The sequence below is a fragment of the Ovis canadensis genome, chromosome 26 (genome assembly GCF_042477335.2).
Source record: "Ovis canadensis isolate MfBH-ARS-UI-01 breed Bighorn chromosome 26, ARS-UI_OviCan_v2, whole genome shotgun sequence".
NCBI lineage: Eukaryota > Metazoa > Chordata > Mammalia > Artiodactyla > Bovidae > Ovis > Ovis canadensis.
The window spans coordinates 24174742-24191296 of NC_091270.1; positions in this window are offsets into that span (position 1 = coordinate 24174742).

Below are 16555 nucleotides of genomic sequence, written 5' to 3' on the forward strand. Positions count from 1 at the left end.
ATGTGTCTCCAGGTGCTAACTACCATGAATAAATTTCTGCTTCCTGTATTTCAGGCAATGGAATTAAGTATGGGGGAGATTGACAGAGAGAATGGGAAAGGTGTTTGGGAACTGGACGACTCCTTGTGAGCCCAAAGCACAGCACGTAGGCTGAGAATCACTCATGCTTTGCATTCCCAGGAGTTTGTCTGCCCTGTGACCTGGTCATTGGCTGGACATTGGATGATGTAGTTTTTGATTAAAGGTAATGTGTCTAAAGGGCCAAAGTCTATCCCATTTCCTCAGCCTTATGCACCCTTTCTGGGAAGAGGCAAATATTGTCAAAAAAAGTAGACCATGAACACTCAACACTTTGATTCAACTGGAAAGGGACAATTTAAGTCAGGTAAGGACAGCTGCAGGAAAAACTGCGGTGTCTGACTCACTGAGGCAATCTTTCAGCTGTTGCTGTTTAGTCGCTCAGTCATGTCCAACTCTTTGCAATCCCATTGGACTGTAGCCCTCCAGGCTCCTCTGTCCGTGGAATTTTTCAGGCAAGAATACTGAAGTGAGTTGCCATTTCTTTCTCCAGGGGAATCTTCCCGACCCAGGGATCAAACCCATGTTTCTGCCTGGCAGGCAGATTCTTTGCCACTGAGAGACCTGGGAAGCCCCCCAGTCTTGTAGCAATGTGTTGTTCAGCATGTTTAGTTCATAGGATCGCAAAGAGTCAGACATGACTGAAGCATCTTAGCATGCATGCTGTATCTATGGAGAGAACCCAGTCATGATCAAAATTTAGTGTTCTGGGGAGGAAGAAAATTTTCAAGGAAAGTAGAGATTGAAAGATGAAAGAGGTTACAGGAAAATGAGAATGTCTTAGAAAAAAGAAAGGAAAGATTTTAAGATAGAATTGATGGTCAAGTTCTTTAGCAGCCTCCATGCTGGTGTCAGGATGGGATGGCCTTTATTTCCCAGCCTCTAACTCTCCACACTCGTTAGCTCCTCACCCCTGCCCCTGCCAGTAGTCTCAGAAAAGAGGGGGCAGGCTGGGCTGACTCCTGTCCAAAGGCTGACTTCCCGGGCTGACAGCCCGTGGGCAAGAGCTTTTGTAGACAGAGGGAGGGGGCTCCGTGCAGAAGCAGCACAGGCAGCTCTGACAGTCATCTTGAACTTGGTTATCGGCGGTCTGATCAGGATCCTCTTGCTTGTTTTAGGTGCAGCAAGTCTTCAGTTCCGGGGTCGGTTTGTTCTCATTTTTTTTGAGGCCAGTTCTCAGAATTGAGGCAGCATAGGGTCACAAAGAGTTGGACACGACTAAAGTGGCTTAGCATGTCATGGCTACAGACTGATCATCAGGCAGGTAACTTCTCCATCTGGTGTGCTTTCAGTGTCTGTAAGACAGCTCGGAAGACGTGGCTTGCAATATTAGCTGTAAGCCTTGAGAAGGATCTAAAGGTCTCGACTATGCTTAATGACGATACTATTACTATTATTTGGTCTCCTTTGACTGTTTTCCTTCATTTCCTCATTTTCTCACTTCTCTGATTAAATTTATTTTTTGAGTAAAGTTTTTCCACAGACAAAAGGATGCTAAGGACTTGGGAGTGATGCTCTGTTTCACAATCACATTCTTAACTTTGTATCCACTCTGCCATCTACTATTTTTTCAGACTCAACTGCCATTATTTGGCAACCCACTCCAGTGTTCTTACCTGGAGAATCTCAGCAACGGGGGCTGCTGAGTATGGGGTCACACAGAGTCAGACACAACTGAAGTGACTTAGCAGCAACAGCCATTATTTTCTAAATCAAATGTGGTCTTTTGCTTCGGTGCCAATGTAACACTTAAACATGTGACCTACGTACAATTTTTCTTTTCTTTGTCATCAAAAGTCCACTTTATTACAGTGCTCTAGTGTTGCCTTGAGGTATATATGTTGTAAGACAGCACATAGGTCGAGAATTTTTCCATAAGTCATTTACATGCCTTGGTGCTGGGCATTCTATGGAACTGTTTGTTTCTTGAGTGGAAGTGTACAATTTCAAAGAAGCCTCACACAGCAGAACTAAAATATCCCATACTTGACCACGAAAGCACACTTGCTCTTACACTCAGGAGACAGGGCAAGATGGGGGTCCTTGCTCTCAGTGTCTCTAGTCTCTAGTTGGTGTCCATTCACCTTATGCATGAAAATCCTCCTGGAATGGGACTTGGTCTGTTTCCAAAGAAGCAAGTCTCAGTCAGTGCTGTTTCTAAACCAGGGAGCCAAATCTTCCAACAGTTTTTGATGGGCAGGTAGGTTTATCTGACCCTCAGGATGGACTGTTTTTGAAACTGACATCATCCAGCCTCTCAGTTCAGTTCTGTTGCTCTGTCATGTCTGACTTTGTGACCCCATGGACTATAGCACACCAGGCCTCCCTGTCTTTCACCAGCTCCTGGAGTTTACCCAAACTCATGTCCATCGAGTCGGTGATGCCATCTACCCATCTCATCCTCTGTTGTCCCCTTCTCCTCCTGCCTTCAGTCTTTCCCAGGTCTTTTCCAAGGAGTCAGTTCTTTGCATCAGGTGGCCAAAGTTTTGGAGTTTCAGCTTCAGCATCAGTTCTTCCAATGAATATTCAGGACTGATTTCCTTTAGGATTGACTGGTTTGATCTCCTTGCAGTCCAAGGGACTCTAAAGAGTCTTCTCCAACACCACTTTTCAAAAGCATCAATTCTTTGGCACTCAGCTTTCTTTATAGTCCAACTCTCATATCCATACATGACTACTGGAAAAAACCATAGCTTTGACTAGACAGACCTTTGTCAGCAAAGTAATGTCTCTACTTTTTAGTATGCTATCTGGGTAGGTCATATCTTTTCTTCCAAGGAGTAAGCATCTTTTAATTTTATGGGTGCAGTCACCATCTGCAGTGATTTTTGGAGCCCCCCAAAATAAAGTCTCTCACTGTTTCTAGTGTTTCCCCATCTATTTGCCATGAAGTGATGGGACCAGATACCATGATGTTAGTTTTCTGAACATTGAGTTTTAAGCCAAATTTTTCACTTTTGTCTTTCACTTTCATTAAGAGGCTCTTTAGTTCTTCACTTTCTGTCATAAGGGTGGTGTCCTCTGCATATCTGAGGTTATTGATATTTCTCTCAGCAATCTTGATTCCAGCTTGTTTTTCATCCAGCCTGGCATTTTGCATGATGTACTCTGCATATAAGTTAAATAAGCAGGGTGACAATATACAGCCTTGACGTACTCCTTTCCCAATTTGTAACCAGTCTGTTGTTCCATGTCCAGTTCTGTTTCTTCTTGACCTGCACACAAATTTCTCAGGAGGCAGGTAATGTGGTCTGGTATTCCCATCTCTCGAAGAATTTTCCATAGGTTGTTGTGATTCACACAGTCAGAGGCTTTGATGCTGCTTAAAATTTTGCTATGTTTGCTCCAGTCTTGGGTGCTACTTTACCTCTTATGTTTGTTCAACATTTATGGCCTGGCATGGAATGCAATGAATAAGGAATAAAGAGGACTGTAAAAATGTCATTGGTGATCATGAATAATATAATTTTAGGAGAGTGGAGGGATTAGAAACACCGAAAAAGCCTTGATTTGTATCACATTATAGGTCATCTTAATAGAAAGATTAGAAAAAGAATAGAAAGTGATACTGTATATTTTTCTTTACAGAAAAATAGCCAGAAGTAGTGGGGTGATTTGCTACATTTGTAGTTGGAATAAAAAAGTATGTAATAAATACTTTTTTTTTTCCCCCAGAAACTCGAAAGTAGAGGGTGGGTATAGTAGCCATCAAAAGAAGAAAGAATTTATTGCAACTTGTCACATGAGAGACACATAATACACGGTGTGGTCGTGATTGAACAAGCTGCCCTCACTGTAAAGCCAACCACACATGCTGTGTAATGGATAATTAAATCTTCTAGGAATCAGAACACAAATACACCCATCCCCAGTGTTACATTGTCATCCTGCAAGAGCATTCAGTGAAGTTGTGAGGCTGCTCCACGGGCAACAGTTGACCTGGAAACCAGGACTCAGAGAGCACGATCTGGTGAATTGAGATTTAAACTTGGGGCTGGGTTGAAAAGAGGGTGGATCAGAAAGTCAGAGGTCCAGAGCTGTAGAAAGTCAAAGCTACATAATTTCTCAAAAGCCCAAGCCCATGTGCAGTTTGCGGGTCGGAAATCCTCATTCGTTTCTTACTCTGGCAGCAGGCAACACTTGATACCTGATAGAGGATGGCCTCAAACTTGGGGGCTCAGAGTGGGCGTGAGGGAGTTTTATCTTCATCAGTTTTATTTACTTCAGTCTCCAGTGGAGGGCTTCCCAGGTGGCACTAGTGGTAAAGAACCTGCCTGCCAATGCAGGAGTCAGAAGAGACAAGGGTTCAATCCCTGGGTTGGGAAAATTCCCCTGGAGGGGGGCATGGCAACCCACTCCAGTATTCTTGCCTGGGAAATCCCATGGACAGAGGAGCCTGGTGGGCTACAGTCCACAGGGTCACAAAGAGTCAGGCACGACTGAAGTGACAGCATGCACACCAGTGAAGGAGAGACACAGAGACGTGATACCTGCCTTACTTACCTAAGCGCTCAGTACAAAAATGATTTCAAATATGAGCATTCATTAGCCTTTGTTGTTGCTGAGTCACAAGGTCCTGTCTGACTCTTGTGACCCTATGGACCGTAACCCATCAGGCTCCTCTGTCCATGGGATTCTCCAGGCAAGGATACTGGAGTGGGTTGCCATGCCCTTTTCCAGGGGTTCTTCCCGACCTCTACTTCCAGGGAATTTTTATAGCAATGTCCCATTTGAAGAGATTCACTCTCCTCAAGCCTAATTAATTATGTTTTCTCCTATCAGCTATCTTAAGTGAAGGCATGTTAGGTAAAGTAACCATCTATCACATGATGAAGGGTCACATACTAACGAGATCTTATTTTTCCCATGTTTTTGAGCTCTGGCTCATCTTCATGTGAGGATGAAAGATATTAAGTGATTTTTTCAAGGTTATTCTACAGTAAATGGTAAATTTTTAAAAGAAACTTTTTTATTTTCTCACTTGAAAGGCCACAAATAATTTCAGATTTAGCAGTCTGCCTTCAAAGCATCTTGGCAAAGGAAAGTTCATTTAGCTCTCAAGGTTCTGCCTTCAATCTTTCCCAGCATCAGGGTCTTTTCCAATGAATTAGCTAGGTATATATATATATATATATATATATATATATATATATATATATATATATGTCTGGAGAAGGCAATGGCCACCCACTCCAGTACTCTTGCCTGGAAAATCCCATGGACGGAGGAGCCTGGTGGGCTGCAGTCCATGGGGTCGCAAAGAGTCAGACACGACTGAGTGACTTCACTTTCACTTTTCCCTTTCATGCATTGGAGAAGGAAATGGCAACCCACTCCAGTGTTCTTGCCTGGAGAATCCCAGGGATGGGGGAGCCTGGTGGGCTGCTGTCTATGGGGTCGCACAGAGTTGGACACGACTGAAGTGACTTAGCAGCATATATATGTCCCCTCCCTCTTGAACCTCCAAAAACTTGCCTCTTTATCACAACTATTCTGCTTTCTTAACACTGAATTTTGATGTTTGAAAAATACTTTTCTTTTTAAAAAGCTCTCCTAGTTAGTCACAGTCACTCAGTCACGTCTCTTTTTGACCCCATGGACTATAGCCCACGAGGCTCCTCTGTCCACGGGATTCTCCAAGTAAGAACACTGGAGTGGGTTGCCATGCCCTCTCCAGGGGATCTTCCTGACCCAAGGATAGAACCTATGTCTCCTGCATTGCAGGAGGATTCCTTACCACCTGAGCCAAAAATCTCTCCTGGATTTTAACAGTTAGCCTTGAAGTAGCTGTCTGCTCTGTTCTTGGCAGTCTCCTGCCTCCTTCAGACCTACCTTCACTGAATGATCTTTTCTACAGAATAAAAGCTAATACAGTTTCTCTTTATCTTTTAAAAAATTAACTAATCTTGTCATTGCTTTATCATCTTGGCTTGTTGCAGGCTCTCTCACATTGAAAATTACCCTCTTTATTAAAGCCCAGACAGAAAAATCCATTTCTCCATTTTTCTTTTTTTGAGCGAATAGACTGGTAAGCTATTCCGTGTCCCATAATAGTTTACAGTCTTTGGGGTAAAGGAGTTCCCGCTTGCAACTTGCAAACCTGTTTCCACTTGCCATTTTAAAATTACTGTTGCCTTTGGAGGTGGGAGAATGTCTTCCTTTGTCAAAATGGCAACAGGAGGCACAAGTGACAATCCCTCTCCTTAAGACTGGGGACAGCACAAAGCTGTCAGTTTTAAAAATGACACCATGGCACAGCCTTTCTTTAAGGCGGCACTTTCATTTTTGACTCCTGCTGTTCCTGACAGTTGAAATGGCAGCAGGAGGCAGAAACTAAAGTAAGTTCTCTTGGCATTTGCCCTCGGGTGGAAATTAATAATAGAAGAAGCAGACCTGTGCTTCACAACAGCTTGTGTCAGATGTCACGCAATGGACTGTGACCAATCCCCTAATGAGGTGACCCAAACTGTCCATAACTGTCCAAACCTAGACTTCATTCTCAAACTTGCTTACAGTGTTAATCTGTGTCTTTAGACTTGTACAGCATTTGATATCTTCTGGAAGATTATGTTCTACTTCAAGAAGTAGGCCAGAAATTGCAATCAGATTTCTCAAGAAACCCTAAATTATCTTGGCTGCATTGAATTTTATAAAGCGCACAGTATTATTATTTTCTTTTGAATTCAACAGGGTTTCTGATTGTGGATGAATTAACATGCACATTTTTTTCATGTAATAGCCTCAAGAACTATCAGATAGCTCAGCTGATTCCAACCTAAGTATTAACTCTGTGGCTTTCTGGATTTATTGGTACCATATAGGCTTTGCTCACTTACTAGTTTATTTATGAGCTGCTGGATTTTATTGTATCTCTTCTTTGCCTGGTGCCTTCTGGTTCTGCACCATCAGCTCATTTGTATCGAATATTTGCAATTCCTTTCTTTGTGGATGGATGCTCTATTCCCAGGGCTTGGTATCTGGACATACAACAGAATTTAAACTATCCTCTCCCAAACCCCACTTTGCTAGTTGGGTTACCACACTCAGATCTGGGAATAAGCCAGGGCCTTTAGCTGTGTGGTTATGTATGAGACATACATTCTGCCTTTTTTGCTCAATAAATTTTCATATCAGTTCCTCTGATACTTGAAAAGGGAGTTAGCACGAACTTTATACTCTCGCATCTCTCCCATTCCTTCCCTATCGCTGATGCGTCTTGATTTATTTGCACTTCCTTAACTTCATCTTGCATCTTTAGCTCTCCCAAATGCCTCTTTCTCGAATTTGATTACTTCTTGATTTTCTTCTTTCTCCATTTTGGTCCATTTTATTCAGGGTGTTTTCCTTCCTGAGGCAAGTAAATTGTCTTTTAACATTCCCCATTTCCTTTGGTTTTGTATTGATTATTGATTTCATATATTTCATTCCATCTACTTTGCAGTCTTTCAAAATTTATTTTATGTAAATTCTTGACACATTTAATGTTACTTTGATAATAATTTGTTGGAGTCAGTAGTTTAGCTCTTTTACTATATATTCCTAATCTGTCATTCATATTATTATAATATAAACTGAGTGATGCTCCATTTTTTACCATTTCATGTTTAGAAACAAGCTTTTCTCCATAATCACAACATACTCATAAAATTTCTGTTTTGAAAAAATAGACCTAGATTGCCTTTGATATTTTGGTTTGTAGCCATACACCAATATGCTCTTAGGAATGTCATTAAAATATTCTTCATTGCCTATTTTTTGTCTTTATGTATATTTGTGTGTGTGTATATATATATATATATATATGTATATATATATATATATGAGGAAAGGCAGCCTCATTATTTGTTTTGATGCAGAAGTTCCAAAACTTGGTTACGTACAAGCATCACCCAAAAGCTTTGGAAAGCTGTATTCCCAGAGACCCATTCCAGGCTTACAGATATGAATTTTTGGTAAAGATCCAGTCTATAGGAAAGATCCCTGCGTTTGTAACAAGCCGCACTGAGAATCTCAGATGGCTTAGTCAGCCTTTATCCTGAGACAAGTGTTCGGGGATAATTTCTAAGTGGTTTTCCATTTGGGACTAAGTGTGTTTAAATACCTGAGCCAAAGGAAAGAATGAAGGTGAGAAATATGCTTTTGTTTATGACATAACCTCATCGTGATCTGTTATCTGGTTTTCAGCCTTTCCTGTGGGACTGTTATTTCTCTAAGGTCGGGGGCTGGCCCCTGCTCATCCCTGAAATCCTGTACCTGGCTTTCATCCTGACAGATGGAGACACTCGGCACAGATTTGTTTAATATAGGAACTGTCTGAACTACCTCTCATCAAGGCATGAGGTTTTAAGAGAATCTGTCAAGACAGATCTGAAGGCAAGTTCCACTGAAAATACTAGATTATTAAAACAAGAGAGACCCCCTTTCTAGGCAAGCAGGAGGGAGTGAACTGGACACATGACAGAAGTAATGAGGGGGCAGGCAGATGCTGGAGGTATACAAGAATGACTTCAGAAGAATGGAAAGTTGACCTATAACAGGCAACTTCCTGCTAAGGTCACTGATCAAAATATCTCAGTGTGATGAATAATTCACTGTTGTCATAGAGTGCTACCCACGGTTACATCATCTTGTCTTTTGCCCACAAAAGTGAAAGTGAAAATCACTCAGTTGTGTCCGACTCTTTGTGACCCCATGTACTATCCAGTCCATGGAATTCTCCAGGCCAGAATACTGGAGTGGGTAGCCTTTCCCTTCTCCAGGGGATCTTCCCAACCCAGGGACTGAACCCAGGACTCCTGCATTGCAGGCGGATTCTGTACCAGCTGAACCACCAGGGAAGCCCAAGAATACTGGAGTGGGTAGTCTATGCCTTCTCCAGGGCATCTCTGCAACTCAGGAACTGAACCAGGGTCTCCGGCACTGCAGGCAGATTCCACTTAGCTATAAGGGAAGCCCCACAAAATGGAATTTGGCGAAATGAACATTTTTGCTGCTGCTGCTGCTAAGTCACTTCAGTCGTGTCTGACTCTGTGCTACCCCATAGATGGCAGCCCTCCAGGCTCCCCCGTCCCTGGGATTCTCCAGGCAAGAATACTGGAGTGGGTTGCCATTTCCTTCTCTGAGGAGGATTTAAATTTTTATATTTCTAGAGAAAAGAAGAATAGGCAGTAATAGAAGAGGCTGGAAACATTGTAATATATGAAAGTTGATTTAGTTTCCTAGTTCCTGGGGCAGCGACTAGTGAGGTTTTTGTTGTGTGTGTATGTGTGTGAGAGATCTGTTCCACTTGTGTGGCAAATCAAACATAATCTTTACAAGTTTCATATGTATTAGTATGAAATTAGTGCATGAGCCTCACAGTTTTCTCAGGAAAAAGTTCACTTCTAATCACCAAATTAGACCAAATCAATAACTGAGAACTCTCGTTAGTACACTGAAAGAAAACAAATTTCTTTCTGAAACAAAACCAATTTCAAGCTCTAGTATCTTTTGCCCCAACTTCAGATCTAGTTTGCAATAGTGTCAGAAGTGTGCTGTATTTTAAGGATGCAGAGAAATCATTGCAACGAGACGGTGTTTCCTGGAGGCATCTATGATGGGCTTTCTCTCACTGGGTAGTAGTCCTGACATTAAGCAAAAGAGCAAAATAGAGGAAGCATAATTGAGAGGTCTTCCCACCCACTGTTAAAATTCCTAATTATTAAACCTCCTTCAATGGATGAAATCTAAGCAGATGTGATGTATGCACCCAAAGGGTGGACGCTTTAACAGCCTGTGTGACCTCCACTGTTTCTTCCTTTGTCTTAGTAACAGCCATGTTGCAGGGAGTGACTGACAGCTCTGCAAATTGCATGAGTCCAGAGGCTTAGATCCAGGAGTTTGTGGTGGGCACAGAGTCAGGGCAAGCAATCAACTTTGTTCTCCAAAGCCACTGAGACTGGGGCCCTTGGTTTCTGCATTGCTACTTTGATCATCGTGATTGATACAGGGGTTTGTGATTGATAAAAAGGTTTGGCAATTCACTAGTTGCTAGTGCAGAAAGTTTCAATAGATTTAGTTATTTAAGCAAATATGTTGTGTCCAAGTTATAAAACATATTGCAAAATTTGGCGTGGGGAGGATAAATTTGGAGTATGGTATTAACATATTCACACTACTGTATATAAAATGGATAAACAACAAGGGCAGGGAGATAGCACAGGGCACTATATTCAATATCTTAAAATAATCTACAGTGGAAAGGAATCTGAAAAAGAATACATATACATATATCTGAATAACTTTGTTGTACACCTGAGACTAACAGAGCTTTGTATATCAACTATTCTTCAGTACAAAAAGAAAAAAATTACTGCAAAATTCAGTTACATAATATAAACCATTTGAAAGAAAAACATAATGTAAAAACTTATTCAGTGATTACAAAATACAGGATCATTGAAGTTTAACATTCAGGGAGACTACAGGGTTCTATAATGACTGCCATGTGTAGGTAGAAACATACCCAAATGTGGTCTTCCCTTTGCAGGCATTTGGTGACTATGGAACTCACTGCCTTTCTGAGTCAGCAAATTGTATTGCTGAGAATTATAAACTGTTAGGCAGAACTTTCTTAAATTTGGAGAAAATTATTTTCCTGAAGGTTAAGTTCTACTCTAATGGGAAATGGTTTTCTGACTCAGCCAATTCTGCTGCTGGACAACTATAATTATTAGGTAGAACTTTTTACATATATTTAGCAAAATCTTTTCCTTGCTACTTAATTCTGGCCAGTTCTACCCTAAAGAAAAGTTTCAGTTAAATCCATTCTGCTGTTCAGGTGGCAATTCTTAAAATATCTGGAGACAGCTATCATGTCCCCCCAAACTATTCTGTAGCCCTGAATATTCTGTTTCTTCAGCCATTCATTACAGGAAACCCTCACCACACCTGAAGAAACTGAGCTCTCTCTGCCAGACAACCTAGTTTACAAATGTCTCTTTTAAGGTACAGCAAGAACATGTGACATGCCAAGAGTGTGGATTCAAGAATCCAATCATTATTCTTCTTGGGTATTATACTGCTGTTATTATAGTCTGGGATTAAATTAATTTTTTTTCAGTCCAGTTCAGTCATTCAGTCATGTCTGACTTTTTGCAACCCCATGAACCACAGCACGCCAGGCCTCTCTGTCCATCACCAACTCCCGGAGTTCACCCAAACCCATGTCCATCGAGTTGGTGATGTCATCCAACCGTCTCATCCTCTGTTGTCCCCGTCTCCTCCTGCCCTCAATCTTTACCAGCAACAGGGTCTTTTCCAATGAGTCAGCTCTTCACATCAGGTGACCAAAGTATTGGAGTTTCAGCATCAACATCAGTCCTTCCAGTGAACACCCAGGACTGATCTCCTTTAGGATGGACTATTTGGATCTCTTTGCAGGCCAAGGGACTCTCAAGAGTCTTCTCCAACACCACAGTTCAAAACCATCAATTCTTTGGTGCTCAGCTTTCTTCACAATCCAACTCTCACACCCATACATGACCACTGGAAAAAATATAGCCTTGACTAGATTGAACTTTGTTGACCAAGTAATGTCTCTGCTTTTTAATATGCTGTCTATGTTGGTCATTACTTTCCTTCCAAGGAGTAAGCGTCTTTTAATTTCATGGCTGCAATCACCATCTGCAGTGATTTTGGAGCCCAGAAAAATAAAGTCAGCCACTGTTTCCCCATTTATTTGCCATGAAGTGATGGGACCGGATGCCATGATCTTAGTTTTCTGAATGTTGAACTTTAAGCCAACTTTTTCACTCTCCTCTTTCACTTTCATCAAGGGGCTCTTTAGTTCTTCTTCACTTTCTGCCATAAGGGTGGTGGCATCTGCATATCTGAGGTTATTGATATTTCTCCCAGCAATCTTGATTCCAGCTTGTCCTTCCTCCAGCTCAGTGTTTCTCGTGATGTACTCTGCATAGAAGTTAAATAAGCAGGGTGACAATATACAGCCTTGACATACTCCTTTTCCTATTTGGAACCAATCTGTTGTTCCATGTCCAGTTCTAACTGTTGCTCCTAACCTGCATACAGATTTCTCAGGAGGCAGGTCAGGTGGTCTGGCATTCCCAACTCTTTCAGAATTTTCCACAGTTTATTGTAAACCACACAGTCAAAGGCTTTGGCATAGTCAATAAAGTAGAAATAGATGTTTTTTTGGAACTCTCTTGCTTTTTCGGTGATCCGGCAGATGTTGGCAATTTGATATCTGGTTCCTCTGCCTTTTCTAAAATCAGCTTGTACATCAGGAAGTTCACGGTACATGTATTGCTGAAGCCTGGCTTGGAGAATTTTGAGCATTACTTCACTAGTGTGTGAGATGAGTGCAATTGTGTGGTAGTTTGAGCATTCTTTGGCATTGCCTTACTTTGGGGTTGGTATGAAAACTGACCTTTTCCAGTCCTGTGGCCACTGCTGAGTTTTCCAAATTTGCTGGCATATTGAGTGCAGCACTTTCACAGCGTCATCTTTCAGGATTTGAAATAGCTCAGCTGGTCTTCCATCACTTCCACTAGCTTTGTTCGTAGTGATGCTTCCTAAGTCCCATCCAACTGGATCATCTAAATCTCCCAGAATGTTTTCCTTACAATCTGTTATAAAACTGAAGTGTCATCTATCCTTTTATTATATAATGGAATTTTGGAAAACAACATAGAATTCTATATTTGTTTGTAAAAAGCTTTCAGATTTTTTAAAAAATAAACATTTAAATTATTTAAAGTAAACATTTCAGATCATTTTAAAGTAAACATAAAGTAAAATAAACTGAGTGAAAGTCACTCAATGTGTCTGACTCTTTGGGACTCCATGGATTGTATCCTGCCAGGCTCCTATGCCTATGGGGATTCTCCAGGCTAGAATGGAGTGGGTAGCTGTTCCTTTCTCCAGGGAATATTCCCAACCCAGGGACTGAACCCAGGTCTCCTGAATTGCAGGCAGATTCTTTACCAGCTGAGCCACCAGGGAAGCCCAAGAACACTGGAATGGGTAGCCCTACCCTTCTCCAGGGGATCTTCCTGACCCAGGAACTGAACTGGGGTCTCCTGCATTGCAGGCAGTTTCTAAGCTACCAGGGAAGCCCAAGTAAATGTAACTTATATTAACTCCATAGTAAGGCAACTTATTAAGCACTTAAGTTTGTATATATGTTTATAAATTAATATTTTTGATTAGATAAATATTTCTCCTTTTTCCTTCATTTCTTAGATTTCTTGGGATCACACATGGCTACATTTCCTAGCTATGCTGCATAACCCCTGACATACTTGTTTTAAATCTATCAAAGTTAATTATATTGTTGGTAAATATTTGTGTGGATTTTTCATTCATAGAGGTTTTCCATTCCATGCATGTTACTTCCAAGAAAAATAAGCTAACTCAAATGAAATTATTTAAAAATATTAAGCATTATCAGTAGTAAAATGAATAATAAATGAAATGTTATTTACATATTATATGAAGAACAAAATCAGGCAAAAATAAACTATCATCTCTGTCATTAGGACAGTGATTACCCTTGGGTTGTGATGGTATAAGTGGACAGAGATTGCTTCTAGGCATCTGATAAAGCTTTTTTTTTTTAAATTTAGGAAATAGATTTATGATTGGTGAAAAGTCATCCACCTGTATACCTATACTGATACTGATAGCCACACAGTCGTGTCTGACTCTTTGCAACCCGTGGACTGTAGCCCGCCGGGCTCCTGTCTCCACGGAATTCTCCAGGCGAGAATACTGGGATGGGTTGCCATTCTTTTCTCCAGGGGACCTTCCCAACCCAGGGATCGAGCCCAGGTCTTCTGCATTGCAGGCAGGTTCTTTACCATTTGAGCCACCAGAGAGACCAGGTATACCTGTGATGCATACTCTTTTCTGTTATTTCTCTAGACTATTAAATCCATTCAGCAAACTGTTTTAAAGGTAAAACTATTTTCACAGTTTAATGAAAGATTATTTCATCAACAGTGCTGTCCTTATTTTGATCATATTTTAGAGAAGCATGTTAAACCTATTAAACCACATTAAACTGTATTTTAAACCATGCTTTCAACCATAAAGCATATTAAACCACATTAAACTTAGAGAGCATATTAAAAAGCAGAGACATTACCTTGTCAATAAAGGTCTGTCTAGCCAAAGCTATGGTTTTTCTAGTAGTCATGCACAGATGTGAAAGTTGGACTATAAAGAAAGCTGAGCACTGAACAATTGATGGTTTTGAACTGTGGTGTTGAAGAAGACTCTTGAGAGTCCCTTGGACTGCAAGGAGATCCAACCAGTCCATCCTAAAGGAGATCAGTCCTGAATATACATTGGAAGGACTGATGCTGAAGCTGAAACTCCAATACTTTGACCACCTGATGCAAAGAACTGACTCATTGGAAAAACCTCTGATGTTGGGAAAGATTGAAGGCGTGATGAGAAGGGGACAACAGAGGATGAGATGGCTGGATGTCATCACTGACTCAATAAACCTGAGTTTGAGCAAGCTCCGGGAGCTGGTGAAGGACAGGGAGGCCTGGAATGCTGCAGTCCATGGGGTCACAAAGAGTCGGACATGACTGAGCGACTGAACTGAACTAGAGAAGCATTGTGGAATTACTACAGTTTCGCCACTGCCAAAATATTGCGTTTGTAACAAATGTCCCTTCCATGGGAGTTTTCAAGTAGGGCGGTGCCAAATGGAGCCAGGATTGCTTTTGGAAATCGGTTGCGACTGAGGAGTAAGACCTCTTCACCCTCCCTTGCCACCACTGCCACTGTTCCTTCATGCTACAAGAACAACATTTTTTCACACAACCTGTTAGAGACTGCTCTATTTCTTTATTCTATTGGCTTTAGGCCTTGCCTGCTGTTTTCATATATCTCTACTGAAATCTGTTGAAAGTGGCAGAATGTGCCCATTAAAAACAATTTATTGCCACTTTGTTTGAAGACGTTGGACCAAACCATAATTAATAGTGACTTAAAGGGGTTGGAGTCAGTAGTGCCAGTGACTAGAGGTAGAAAAAAACCAATAAAGAGAAGCCATGAGACACAACAGAAGAAGCAAAGGATATTAAAGAACGCAGAAAGGAAAAAGAACTGAGGAGGAAATGGGAAATGATGGGATCTAAAGACAGTGGGACGAATAGAGACAAAACGTGAACATGTTCTCCCTTCCCCTCTCCCTCCCACTCCTACCCTCCCACACTTACCCATCCTCATCCCACCAGAGTGTCCCTTTCCTGGACTTAGTTTGAAATCGGCCTGGTGCTAACAGATATCTTCTCTACATCGCTCACTCAGGAAATCCTGTTTTTTTGTCTTTTCTTTTAAACTACTTTCATTCTTTTTATGAACATTTATTGAGAACCAGGAGCCCACTTGGCTCTGAGGCTATCAGGGAAATAGAACACAGAAGATCTGCTTTGGGTGATCTGTGGCTTCAATTACCCTGACCCCTGATGCTGCAGTCAGGATCCTATCCCTTAGTGTTCTCCTCTCAAGATCATCCAATCGGGTTGCTATTACCTTTGAAAATTTATGAGGTTCTAAAACTAAGCCCAATCTTTCCAACTTCTCTTTGTGTTTCATTTTATAAATGTATATATTTAGAGTTTAGTTTGTAGATATACCGATATATGGCTTCCCAAGGTGGCTCAGTGGTAAAGAAGCCGCCTGCCAAGGCAGGAGGTTTGGGTTCATCCCCTGGGTCAGGAAGATCCCCTGGAAAAGGAAATGACAACCCACTCCATTCCTGACTGGAGAATCTCATGGACAGAGGAGCCTGGCAGGCTGCAGTCTATGGGGTCACAAAGAGTTGGATGCGTCAGAGCAGGCATGCATACTAATAAAACCATTATGTCTGTTTACTGTGATTGTTTCCAGTCTTTATTGTTCTGTTTTAAAGGTCAGTTTATAGAAAAACATTTCTTAAGTGCCTGCTTTCTGTCAGTGAGTTCCCGGAAAAGTAGGATTGTATAAACAAGTCATGCAATACGTTCCAAAGAAGCATTAAAAAAAAAAAAAAATCCAGTATCCTAGATAATTAATTCAGGAAATCATTGGTCAGGGAGCCTTGGTGGTGGTGGATCTTAGTTTAACTTTTCAAATGTTAAAATGATTGACTTTTTGTATATTACGGGTGACATTTGCAGATCCAGAGAGCTTGAATTTTGCAGTCATAAAATTCTTTGGTAGGGCAAATGCAGACAGTAGCCTAGTGTCATGGGATCAAGTAGAATTAGAAAATATTCACAAACAACTTTTAGAGTGCAAATAGAAGGCTGTGGGGCTCACACGGCAGCTGCGCATGCGCCCACCGTGCGTGCGGCGGCGGGTTTTTCTAGTTTACTGACCCCCGCAAGCTCTTACTTTCAAAAGCAGAGTGGAGCTCCTTGGGAAGGCGTTATGAGGCTTTAATTGTTGTTTCTGCTATTTCAGGGTATCCCACATGATG